General features: G+C 40.0%; 1 protein-coding gene across 1 annotated transcript in view; it reads left to right on the top strand.

Annotated features, from left to right (window-relative positions):
• The first annotated feature begins 1,094 nt into the window (after nucleotides 1–1,094).
• The window catches only part of LOC150081983 (major facilitator superfamily domain-containing protein 6-like), a 67,812-nt gene continuing 55,303 nt past the window's right edge, over nucleotides 1,095–13,603 (top strand). Inside the window, exon 1 of the mRNA XM_090380390.1 lies at nucleotides 1,095–1,187. The gene's annotated coding sequence lies outside the window, so the exon portion shown is untranslated. The remainder of the gene's footprint in view (nucleotides 1,188–13,603) is intronic.

Here is a 13,603-nt window from a genome sequence, read left to right as displayed (position 1 = left end):
CTACTGAATAACATGTTATTATCTTTAATGGTATAAATTGTGCAAATCAGGTGAATGTAGCAAATATATACTGTATTATTCTCGAAGTCTTGGTATAGTAATTCACGTTTTCGGATTTACTAAAAAAAATTATCAGGGCAAATCTATCGTTAAGCAAAATTAGGACAAAATAAAAATTCTAAATTAATCAATACAGCGTGTTTCACCTAAAGTTATCGAAGAATCGAACAGTTACTACAACTACAAAACTGCCAGTTACCGAATATTATCTGAATGACACGAATCTAATTTTAAATCAATTTTTAACGGTAATAAAAACCACCCTGTAAAATATATAATTCTAAACAAAATAAAATAAAAATGGCTTTCCTTCTGAGCTTAAACAAAGGTCGCTATCTATTTTTCTTGTAATGAACATAACATCTTAAGATGATAAGACCAGTTTGAAAGAGCTTCTTTGTATACAAAATTGCATCATATTAGAATACCGACATGCGCATATGTCCTGAACTACTTAGAAGAATAAACTCATACTTTCACTAAAATGTTACGCCATATGCTTCAGTTAAACTTAAAAAAAAACATGCAAAACAGACACTAAAAGCGTCTGCCGAATCAGTATCACTGTAGAGTGTAAATTTTGGCAAGATAAAATGTTCTGGGATTTTTCTGTTTCTGTAGAAATATGATGGTTATAATGCATTATACACACCTGGCTGCTGGTGGAGTAACTATTATTTTTATTCTAAAATGTATGTTTATGCATATTGCGCATTATAAAGTTAAATAAACATAAACAAATATTCGAAAGCTACATTTTTTTTAATTTTAAGTTGTCAAAAGCGTAGTCAAAGAACTAAATTTTGAAACCGAATGACCAGTCTCCCGGGGTGATGCATACAAATGTTTATTTTCAAACCTGGAAGGTTAATTTATGGTAGCACCCCAGAGTGAAGGAAAAGGGCCTCTTTCAACATAAAGGAGCACGGGTCAACCAATAAGAAAGCTGTTGCCATGGTGATTGTTGATATTTCAGCTAATCCTACGGAGTTTTAAGCTCGTTGTGAAGCTACGTCGCCGGTTTTCTGTACTAGAGGAAATGTCCTTTATATGCAATAAAGTGAGACATTTTGAAAGCATCGCTGAACGAGGTGGACGGTAACTTTCGCTGGTATTTATACGATCAGGTAAACTTCTTAAGAGAAATTAACTTTATAACAAACTTTATACACTAACTGTAAGAAACGTACAAGTGAAACGTTCAAATTTCAGTTACGGATAGAGTTATAGTGCGCTAATTGAAAGTTGCAATACCTAATTATCATTCAATTAATCACTAATTAGCGTTAAATAAATTAACACTAATTCAATTAATCACTAATTTATTTATGCGAAGTTAAATTCTCTCAGAATAGAATGAGTAATTCATGTGATATCATAGAAAGAACATAACTGTGAACAGGAAGTAAAATAAAATTTATTTTACAGTGTTTCATTTTAAGTTTCCGGAATACAAAGTTTCATCTAAAATCGTTAAAATATATATTAAACCAATATAAATCATCTGCATAAGTCGCATATATTATAATGAATTCACAAAGGACAAATTTTCGGTTATTCTGTGATACATTTCGTAGTTTCATATATATATATCTAGCTATCAAGTAGCCCGCAATTATAAAATTATATTTAGAATATTGCAACATTTTCTCTTTTGTGCTTAATTTATATTTATTTCATTCGTAATCATTTGATTCATATACTAATGATGTTTTAAATAGCAGCGTTGTTGTTTTAGTTCAACTAGATTCATCAAAGAAAAACTGTAATTTAAGCCTTTTAAAGAAACTCGTCTGATTCTACCTCATCTCCCACTGCACTGATTTTATTATTTATTTGTATGGGATATTTTCTAGTTTATGAAATTGAGGGAGATACCCGTGTCGCACAGAAGTTAGCACTCTCTTAAGATCACAATAAATAAAGAGCAAACAAATTATATACATATCATGATATATTTGGAATATAAGAAAACTGTAATTGAACAGAATATCATCCGTATTTTGCGTATGGTTATCAATTCAATAACTTAAATGTTCAGAAGACGGCCATGAGTATTTCTCAATCCAATCTTCTTCGTCACGGCATTCTTGGCGTAAACTAACAACTGGTAAACAGTTCGCTTAGGTTCACCCAAAGAAACTAACAATACTTCGCATCTCTACCCCCGCGCGCCCGCGCGCCCACACACACACACACACACACACACACACACACACACACACACGGTCGAGATAAATATGAAAAGGAATACTCCTCTTCATCTCTATCTGAAATGGCATCAAAAAAATTTTTTCCCCCCAAGCCGGTCGAAACACGTGCATCAACTAGTCACTAGCTATTTGCGATCAACCTCAGTATTCAGCATTCATCATCTTCATTTATTGTCCTTCGTGCCAAAACACTGGTTTCGAATTACAAGGAAGTGGAGCACTTTACCCAGTACATTCAAAATCTATCTTTATTTCTTGCTATGAATTTTTTATGACAAGTAGAAACACGAAAAGGATAAGTACTTATAGTAATTAACACCAGCGATGATTTGAAGGCTGAGAAGACAGAAGACACTTGTCGACTTAAATCTTGAATTTCTCTATACTGTAAGTTTCTGAAATATATATGAAGGAAAGTTGTCCAGGAACAGTAGAAAGAATAAATGAGGAAAAGTGGTTCTGTGAGTTTGGACTTAGTGAATGGACGTTAGCATGTTGCGACACGTGGGGAAATTACAGTTGGCAATTCAGAAGAACAGCATCCGTGGAAATATCTACAGAAAAATGTGCAGCCGAGATGGAATATCTATAAGGCAAAGAGTAAGAGATGGATCATGAATTTTTGCAAGAGAAGTTTGTAAGAGATGGAACATGAATTAACTGAGCCGTCCTCTTTTTAATGGTCTCTAGAAGCTTGAGGAATATTTTGGGAGCACCACCCCAGATGTAGGAACAATATTCCATATTACGGCGGAATTAAGATTTGTAGAGAGTGTGTAGTTGTTTAGAAGAAAAGTAACGCAGAGGGCAAAAAATGAAAATCCAGTTTTTTTTGGATTCTGAGGAAGCAATATTCGTGATGTACATGTGCCAAGAGAAATCAGAAGTCAGGGCGATCCGCAATAAAAATATGTGGTCTTGTCTAGAAATCTGAAGAACACAGGAGCAGTGGACTTTTGTGCAAGAAAGAAGACAGAATTCAGTTTTACAAGTTTTTTCTTCGCCTCATAGGGGAATTACTCGGAAATCGACATTAAAAGAATTGATGGATATTATTCCAGAAGTTGAGGCTTTTTGTGCAGAGCAAGGTTTCTCAAACTGGAAGGTGGAATGTAGTACATGGTGTCAAGTCTGCTCTGCGTCGGTGCGGACGCAAATTCTATGTGCTCCGTGTGTACGTTTAATAGTGAATGATATTAACAATGAACTGTTCCGTGTGTAGTATCTACATGATCCTTAGGATACCAAGTACATGGTGACATTCATCTTTGACCTGTGTGTTAATCAGGTAATTATTTATTAATATTTTTATTAATAGTAATTGAACTATGGACGTGGGCCATAATACCGCCTGATCTCGTTTCAAGGTGATTGTTAATCTCCATGAAGGGAGCTATTTGACTGGATAGCCTCCGGAGTCGAAAACGGCCACTACCTCCACCTCTTGGAACTCTAATCTCTTAATTCAGCAAATATACAAAGCCGCTTGCTAACAGCAATAATGACTCAGACTAAGAACACAGCACTCGCAGTAACTGCTGGACATGCGACCTTTGCCACACCTCGGCAGATGAAACCTTAATCTCAAACTGGAAGACGAAACCTTAATCTCAAACTGGAAGACGAAACCTTAATCTCAAACTGGAAGACGAAACCTTAATCTCAAACTGGAAGACGAAACCTTAATCTCAAACATATGCTTCTTTTCGCATCTATTGTGATAGAAGTCAGTTTGAAATGATTGGAACGTGCACCAAATGGCCCCTCGGCACTATCAGGCCATTTTATGAAGCACGTAGCAAATCAAAGCACAGAATATGCCTGTTATGCTCGGGGTATTCAAGCCTCTTTCGCTTGTCACTGAGCAAAAGGAAAGGGTCTTGGGGAAATGTCTAAAGAGTAAACAAATAGGCGCCACGGCAACGGCGATTAGAAAAGGTGATACCCCCCCCCCCCTCCACAGAAAGAAGTAAATGCATCGATAGAAGTACTTCATACTTTGGAAGAGGGCAATTCCGTAACCCCTCACCGCTGCACAGATACGCAAAACAATGACTTGGAGAATAAAGAAAGCAATTTTGATAAAGAAGTTACACATCATTTGAAATATGAGCGAGACCGGGCAAATGACCCACCAAACGATGTTAAGGGAAACGCTGGGAGTTCACAAACGCAGCCCGATACAATCAATGAAAACAAATCGTGTTGTTGTATCTCTCCTGACAATTGCCAAACTGCCAGTCGTCGCAGCTCCGTGAGTGAACAGTCATACCCCCCATATCTCAGCAACCTCACTAATAGCCTTAGCAGCGTAATAGCGGAAGCATTTACACTATTTGTTTACCCTGTTGCTATGCAGGCTGAAGAGTATATGCACAATTTAGAGGATAAATTTCCAAAATTTTTTAATGTTTATCTGCTCTACTCAGTATAAACCAAGAACTTCGTGCACAGAATGAGGAAATTAGAAAGGAAATGAGCTTTTTGAAAAACCAGATAATAGACCTGAAGAGCAATATTACGCTATCGGAGAGATCCGCATATCAATCGTCTCTGCAGGGTCCTCAGACCTCAAAACCAACTTGCAGAAATCCGGATACCGGATCTTCTCAATTTGAAAAAGGTTGTGTTGACCGTGCATCCTTCTCGACGACTAGCTCTCGCATTAAAGCTGATAATCGAACAAAACACGCAGTCGTGAACACGCCGCCCATTACTGTCTATAAACGTAATAGAGAAAAAGAAGATTTCATTGAACACTCTTCTGAGAGAAATAAATCATATCTAAACGCGCTCAAGTTAAACCTGTCAAAGGAAACAATAGGTAGTGATGTGCCACCCGACGAAGTTAGCTACGATCAGTACATAAATAAAAATGCCACATTAAACGCCCTTAAACTGCAGAAGGGAGTCACTCGTCAGGTAGTCCTAAACAAGACCGAACCACTGCCAGGCCTGCGACCAACTTGGGTGATGGGTGCCGAACCGGGAAATAGCCAGACTACCAAGTGCAAGACGGCCAGTAGAAACAGTTTGAACAGGAAGAAAACCACTTGGACGGGCACCGCACTAGTCTCGAAGCTTCGGCCTTTCAAACGGGATAGTTCATCACCTAGACTCCGCCCCCCCCAGCAGTTTGTTTGTTTGTCTCACGTTTGGCACCAGACACGTCAGCACAACTCGTCACAGGTGTACTGATTGAGGAACTACAACTGGACTTAAAGATTCAGAGATTGAACACTCGAAGCACAGCATATGTTTCTTTTCGCATCTATTGTGATAGAAGTCAGTTTGAAATGATTGAAACGTGCGCAAAATGGCCCCTCGGCACCATGATCAGGCCATTTTATGAAGCACGAAGTAGAAAAGAAGTGATATCCATAAACGCTCCTGAGATGTGTCCACAACAGTCCAGACTCTGACTATACAATGTATCTCTATTCTCCACTAACAACTCAACTGCTCCGCATGGGAATAGCCATAGGAAAAACAAGGTAAATCTATGCATCGCCATTAACATACCCATGGAAAAGGTGCTCCCAAGTCATTGAAAATGATGAGATTGAAAATTACCCAAAACCTCTGTCATCTCTCTCCCCGAATTTTGCGATCCCTGTCATGGTTTCAACATATCGAAGACCAGCGACGCATCACAGACGGATCAGACCGCGTACATCCCTCGCCACGGTAAAAAGAACAGCTTCATTCCAACTCCTATTCCAAAATGTGCGATCCATGAGGAATAAACTGAGTGAAGTTGAGGAGCTCTTGCTGTCCAGTTCAATGGACGTGGTTTGCTTCACAGAAACCTGGCTTGACCCCAATGAAGAAACGTTTTCCTCTGCTTGGCCTGCAAGGTATCAGATGGTGTGCATGTCTAGAGTAAACCGGAGGGGAGGAGCAGTTGCAATTTTTTTCAATGAGCAGGCATTTTCTATCCTCCACTCAGTATCGAGCCAGTCTGACTCTTTCGAGGTAGTTCTAGTTATGCTAAAACCTAAAAACAATAACAGCCAGAACAATTCTCTCGACATTGTCGCAATGTATATCCCACCGGTTCCAGACGCACAAATAGTTGATTAATTCCTCAATTGGCTGCTTAACTGTCTCCATTCATCACTGAAACACGTCGTGTGTGGAAATTTCAATCTTCCGAATACTCAGGGAAACCTCAAGAGGAGACTGAGTCTGCGTCTAGGTATATTAGGTCTCAAACTGGTTAGCACACCACCCACGAGGGGCGAAAGCACATTAGACCTTGCGTTTGTGTCAGCAAACTGTGTGGTTAATCAAAACCCTACAAGCAACATACAGTCTGATCATAACCCCGTCATTCTCTGTGTGCAAATAGAAATGCCCATCACTTCTGGAAGAAGGAAAGTCACAACCAAAACAATTACAGCGCCCAAATACCTTAATCCTGAAAAGTGTGTTTATGCGGCTCAAGCAATCCCATGGGATGTCCTTGAGGAATGCGATCCCGAACTCGGGATTGACCTGATGACAAGAGGGATAGCCACTGTTTCTCTCTGTGCTGCAACGAAGAAACTAACCATCACAGAGCATTCAAAGGCCTGGTGGAATCCAAAAATCTCTGAAAGTTTCCACGTTAAACAGAATTTGCACAAAAAATGGAAAAACTCCGGCTCACCCTCGGACAGAACAGCCTATTCCCGAGCTAGGGCGCTTTTTATTCGGAACAAGAGGGAGGCGATAAAACTTCACCTAGAGGATACGATAAATAAGGGGAAGCCCTTCCATAGAATCCAATCAGAGGACGCCATTGATTCACTCAATATGAGCAGTTAGTTCGACCATATAACTAGGTTCGCTGCTCAGCCAGAATCCACTACACCGATGGAATTCCCAATCAATCCGATTTCGACAGACCCAGTCGAATTCAGTTCACCTCACCAAATACCAGCTGATCGACGCAATGAATAGCTTAGCACCTACGGCCGCATCAGGTGCCGACGGAATTCTTCAGTTTATGCTGAAATAATTCAGTACATGTGTTGTTGATCCTATCCTGTCGTTATTTAACAAGATTCTTAATCAAAAATTTTTTCCTCCTATGTGGCATGTCTATCTAGTAAGACCGCTGCCGAAAGCACGCTCTGCTTCTCAGCCCAATCACTTCCGTCCAATTTCCTCTGCATCATGCCTATTAAAGCTCTTTTAGGAATCTCTTCTAAGAACATTAACCATCCAAATTATGCCACAACAGCTACCCCAGATACACTATGCTACCCGGTCAAGATCCACTGCTACAAATCTAGTCACCACCACTACCAAGATCCTCGAGGCATTTGAGCACCGTTCGGAAATCACCGTTACGTATATCAACGTCCAGGCAGAATTTTATTCCGTATCCGTTCACGCGTTGGCAAGGCTACTACGTGAGTATTACCTCATTGGTGGAGACGTGCTCTGGTTTATTCGACAATGCTGGAGAACAGGACCATTATTGTTCGCGATGGCGTTCTGCGCTATACCAGGACTATTACAGCTGGAGTCCCATAAGGCGGGGTCCTTTCCGGAATCTTGTTCTCAGCTGTTCTCGTGCCATTTGTGACAGGCCGAACTGATATCCTCACCTTTGCCGATGACATAAAACTGTTTACTCCCATCAGCCCTGGAGACACTGCTGAATACATCAATACCTTGATCCTTCCGAAAATCCGGAATCTTGAGGCCTTCCTCTCCGGTTTCGGACTTCGAATCAATCCCGAGAAGTCAAAGCAGTTGACTTTCTCTCTCAAACTGAGCCCAAAAATAGTACAAATACAACCCATTTCAAGGGGATGAGCGATTTCTGCCGTCCAACAACATACAGATCTGGGCGTTATTTTTAATCAAAAGTTTTCCTTTCTATCGCACATAGACCACTTGCAAATAAAGTTCTGTCGACTCCGGTGGATGATTAAACAACTAATGCACGTCCATGACCAGGCTGTTGGGTGCAGATATATTAAGACATGTGTTTATCCGGTCATACTCTTTGGCGCCGAAGTCTGGACTTCAACTGCTACGACCCATCTTAGACTGATTTTCGCGGGAGAATTCTGGCTACTGAAGTGGGCCATATGGAAATTTCGGCTTCCCCCTGCACCAAGGACCACCCAGATGGCAGCAGCTCTCAACATCAGACGTCTTCCTGCCATCATTGACGAGAGAAGACTCGTCTTTGCCATCAAAATGATGGTCGGCATTATTTCAGTGCCAGATTTCTGGGCTAACTGCGGAGAGAGGATCTCGGTCTCAAGCCTTAGGGCTAATAAAATCCTACAGGCCATTCCAAACCGGTTAAAGCTAACTGATCGGTTCCTACCCGTGCAAATGCTGCAAGACATACAGTCCTTGGACGGCGACCTCTACAAATTCGCAGTCGACAAGGAATATAGGCAGAAAGTACTTGGTCGACTTCCTTCCCAGGACCACGTCAGCGGACATTAGAACCTGCTCCCGGAGACCTTTTCTTCACTGCCTTGAATTCATCATCCCAGTATTCAAACTTTTCAGGAGTCATAATGCTTTTTTTTTTTTTTGTGTGTGTTTATTATGTTGTGTGATTTCTTTTATGTAAACCCCTGACTTGTAGTCGTGAAGGGAGTTGTATACAGCAATGTGCTTTCTGTATATAATAAAGAGTTCTTCTTCTTCTAGTATGCTATTATCAGCAAAACTATGGGTAGAATTTCCAGTCAGCAGAAGGTCATTAATATACAAGGGGGAAAGAGTGGGAGAAAGAAATGATCCTTGAGGAACACCAGCATTAATGAAGTTAGATGACAAGGAGCCCTCTATCGTTATTGGCAGTCAGCGTTCAGACAGAAAACTGGACAGCAATAGTAAAAAAACAAGTCGGCAATCCATTAGATAGCAGCTACTTTAAAGGACCTTTATGGCTTTTATTCATTGATTCTATAGTTGGGAGAACTATAGACTCAATGAATTTGACAGGATGGGGAAGAGAAACTATAAGCCATGGGCAATCAGAAAGAGGAAATTCGAAATTAGGAAATCTCTGAATATTAGAGCGGGCATATTCGTGTGTATGAGTACCGCCTTTGAATAAAACGAAATGAATCATAGAGAGAATAATTATGGCAACTGAGATGAGTAGCAGTTGAGGCAATGATAATCGGGATTCTGTCAGAAACAGTGTGTGAGGCTGGGGAAATTGTAAAAGAGGAAATGTAAATCATTAAGACTGGTACTGGGACTACCTGTATTTGGGAAATAAGTGAGGAAGTTCTTGGGAAGTTTAGGTATTTTCACAGATAAGTTTTTTCTATTAGTGTGACTGTTCTTGATGCATTCAGTAGATAAAGTAAAAGTAAATGCGGAACATGTATGAAATAATGAAATTTTTGGATATGGTGTTCACACATTAGGAATATACCCAGCTCCTTAACAAAACGTGGCCTCCACAATGCCACTCGCATACACATTAATCGGATTCCCTCCGCTCACTAGCTGGAAGAGTAGAGGTTGCGAGATTACACAATAGATGATCTGGATGGCTGCTACAGAGTTACTAACAGGCTCGGCCCAGTGGATTATCTAGCGGCCGGCTTGCGAAAATTGTTTTACAGCTGCACCTCGTAATGTAAGGAACACTAGATCTCGCCATACCCATCATAACCTCAAAAAACATCCCTCATATTGCAGGATGGAAGAGTTTGGGTTAGTGGTACTAACCGTTGAGACGTTTCGAAATGCTTTTTTGTACCAATTCATCAGCAATGTAAAGAGAGCAGGACATGGATATTTAACGACTGTGCTATGCAATACTAATTTTCGTTAATACTCAAACATATGATTTTAAATGAAAAGGAATATTTTCTTTTAAAAATATTTTAAAAACTGTTTTAATGAAACTAACCTGCCTGGATCGACTCCATTCAGGGTGAAGTGTTCCATTTCCTCATAATCCAACCATATTTACCTGCACACTATAACTCTCACTAAATGGATATCTTATAGTGATACGAGTAGTGATTTCGTCACTCGTTTGAACAAGTCTGGGTTCGAATTCCATCGAAGATGGAGGAATTCTTAAATGCCTTTAAAATCATGGGTGCGTTTTATCCAAACTCAGTAGGATTTTGCATCCACACAACATGCAAATTGGCCATGAATACACACTTGTACAACATAATACTTCGGTGAAATATGGCCCAAGAAGTACACGCTCCGTAAAACAATAATAATATTCATTCATTCTCTCTACAGTTGTTGTTGTTTTCTTGAACAATGTCCCTTCACATACATGAGGTGATTCAAAAATTCGCGCAACTTAAACATCAGCAAATAAAATTTATTAATCCTTTTACCATTAATGATGCAATCAACTAATTATACCTATAATGATAATAAATAATTATTAAAAATATAACAAACCTTGAAAATGTCCATTTTCTTTTTGTTTTATCATGCACGGATTCTTTTTGTAGTACTGGATACCATTTATAACATTTGAAAGCCTATACAGTATTTGCAATTTGATTCTGTGTTTTGGCTTTTGGCTGTTCCAATGTGGGAAGACTATTTTTAAATTATTATTATTATTATTATTATTATTAATTGCAAGTGATTGCTTTCATCCCTTTTACACAGCCAACCGGCTAGAAGGGTGTACAAAAATGAAAGAGTGGTAATTTTTACAATGCAATATTTACAAATCACGTTACAATATTTACAGAAGTGCGAATCATTTACAGTATTATATACAGAATGTAATTATCGACAACTTACTTTAGAAGAGGAAATTATTCACAGTACCATTTACAAGTAGACGTCCAACAGCTATTTTAAATTTTGGTCATTCCTTCCTATTCAAGCTTCTTCTTCATCTATAGTTCAAGCAAGCTGTACGCTTCAGAGAGGCTCTTCACTCTGTACTGCTTGCCTTCACAGTATTTCCCAGGATTTATTGCCAATGTATTGAAAAGGGGAACTGCGTTGTTCGGAAACAAGTTCTTCAGACAGCACAGGTTGGATAGTGTAGAATTAGCATTAGCATTAGCATTAGTAGAGGCATATGAAGCAAGAAAGCAAGCTTATTCAGCATCAGCCAAAAAAAAAAAAAAAAAAACCCTCTCCCATTTCACCCCTCCGTTCGTTCGAAATACCTGTCCAGTTGAGCTTTAAATTTGTTTAGGCTATCAACTTCAACAAGTGATGGAAGTCGGTTCCACCAACCAACCACCCGCTGGCCAAAGGCAAATTTCCGCACATCTATCCGACATCCGTCCTTCCTCAATTTGAATTTATGCCCTCTGAGGTGATTATTCTGAGAAAGATGAAGAATCCCATTGGCATTGAGCATGCTCAAACCATTCAAAGCCTTATACACCTCTATCAGATCACCTCGCCGGTGCCTAGTCTCCAGACTCTGTAATTTGCAAAACTTAAGCCTTTCTTCGTAAGAGCAACCCTTTGTTCCATTTACTACTCTTGTTGCCCTTCTCTGTACCCGTTCCAGCAGCTCTACATCCTTCTTGAAATGAGGCCTCCAGACCTGTATACAGTACTCAAGATGTGGCCTAACCATTGCCTTATACAAGGGAATAATCACCTCCTTATCCCTGCTAGAAAAATTCCTGTATATCATTGACAAGACACCATGAGCTACTCTTGCAGCTCGTCTGCACTGCTCAGAGAACATCATATCTGCCTGCACAATTACCCCCAGGTCCTTTTCATTCTCCACCACTGTCAGTGTAGTACCGCAGAGTTGATACATTGCTCTGGGGTTACTGTTACCCATATGTAGTACTTTACATTTGTCAATGTTAAACTTCATTTGCCACCTCTCAGCCCATCTGTTCAACCTTTCCAGATCCTGTTGCAGCAGCATAGCGTCAGTAGTGTCCTTAACGACCCTGCCAACTTTGTATCATCTGCAAACTTAGACATTAAACTTGATATCCCATCATCAATATCATTCATAAACACCGAAAACAACAATGGACCCAACACTGAACCTTGAGGAACTCCACTAATAACATTAGTCCACGTTGAGCAGTGTCCATTGATTACCACTCTCTGTCTTCTGCCACTCAACCATCCCCTTATCCATAGCAGCAATTTGCCTCCAATGCTACACTGCTCCAATTTGTGCAGCAGTCTTCCATGTGCAACAGTATCAAAAGCCTTTCTAAGATCCAAATATATAATATCAAAGTTATTCCCTGCATCCAGTTCTTTTGTGACTACATCATAGTATCCAATCAAATTGGTCAGGCAAGACCTGCCCTTAACAAAACCATGCTGCGTCTGAGCTATAACTGAATTCTTGTCTAGATGATCCTGCAGTGCTTCTTTAACCAGTGCCTCCATTAATTTACCTGGAACAGAAGTTAAACTAACAGGTCTATAATTACTTGTGTCAGCCTTTGATCCTCCTTTGTGAATTGGGGTTACATTTGCACATCTCCAGTCTATGGGTACCTCCCCTGAGTCCAAAGAAGCTCTCATAATTATGGCTAGGGGTTTGCATACTTCCTTTGCTGCCTCCTTTAATATAACTGGATAGATCCCATCCACCCCAGGTGCCTTTTTTATGTTTATCCTCAACAATCTCTCCTCCACTTTCCTCTCAGTTATTACAAAATCATCCAGCTCACTGCCAATGTTTACTTTACCTACATTATTCTCCTTCCTGAATAACTCCTCATGCGTGAATGTAGAGGCAAAATACTCGTTTAGATTGTTAGCCACCTGAGCAGGATCCTCAACTGTTGAGCCATCAATATCCAGTGGACCAATCTGATTCATCCCTTTCCTTCTCGAGTTCAAGTATGTAAAGAACTCCTTTCTGTTTTTCTTTGCATCCTTTGCCAAGGATTTTTCGTAGTCTGCCTTTGCCTGCCTAATCTCCTTTGTGACTTGGTTACAGACCAACTTATATCTATCATAGGCTTCCATGTCACCCATTAATTTGTATGTATCCCATGCATTTTTCTTCTCTGCCACATGTCTCATTAGTCCATCTGACAACCATTTAGGCCTAAACCTTGAACAATATTTCTTAGTTGGTATGTAAAGCCTGGTAGCCACCAAGATTAGTTCCTTGAATGCTTCCCATTTTGAGTTTGCTGTTGGTAACATCATCAGTTGGTCCCACTGTATAGAATTTAAATACTGTCTCAGACCATCATAGTCGCCTTTACGAAAACAAAAACCTTTCCCTTTACCTCTGATGGTAGTTACCTCCTTGAGTAAATCCCACTTCAACACACTGTGATCACTGCCACCTAGTGGTTCACAACGGTAAGCAGGGATTGTCATTACTGCGTCCAGCACGTGGAGTAGCGCTAACT

This window comes from Mastigoproctus giganteus, chromosome 8, assembly GCF_048544385.1.
Source record: "Mastigoproctus giganteus isolate SK-2022 chromosome 8, ASM4854438v1, whole genome shotgun sequence".
Classification (NCBI taxonomy): domain Eukaryota; kingdom Metazoa; phylum Arthropoda; class Arachnida; order Uropygi; family Thelyphonidae; genus Mastigoproctus; species Mastigoproctus giganteus.
Note: the sequence above shows the minus strand (reverse complement) of the source record. Positions and strands in the feature narration are given on the sequence as shown.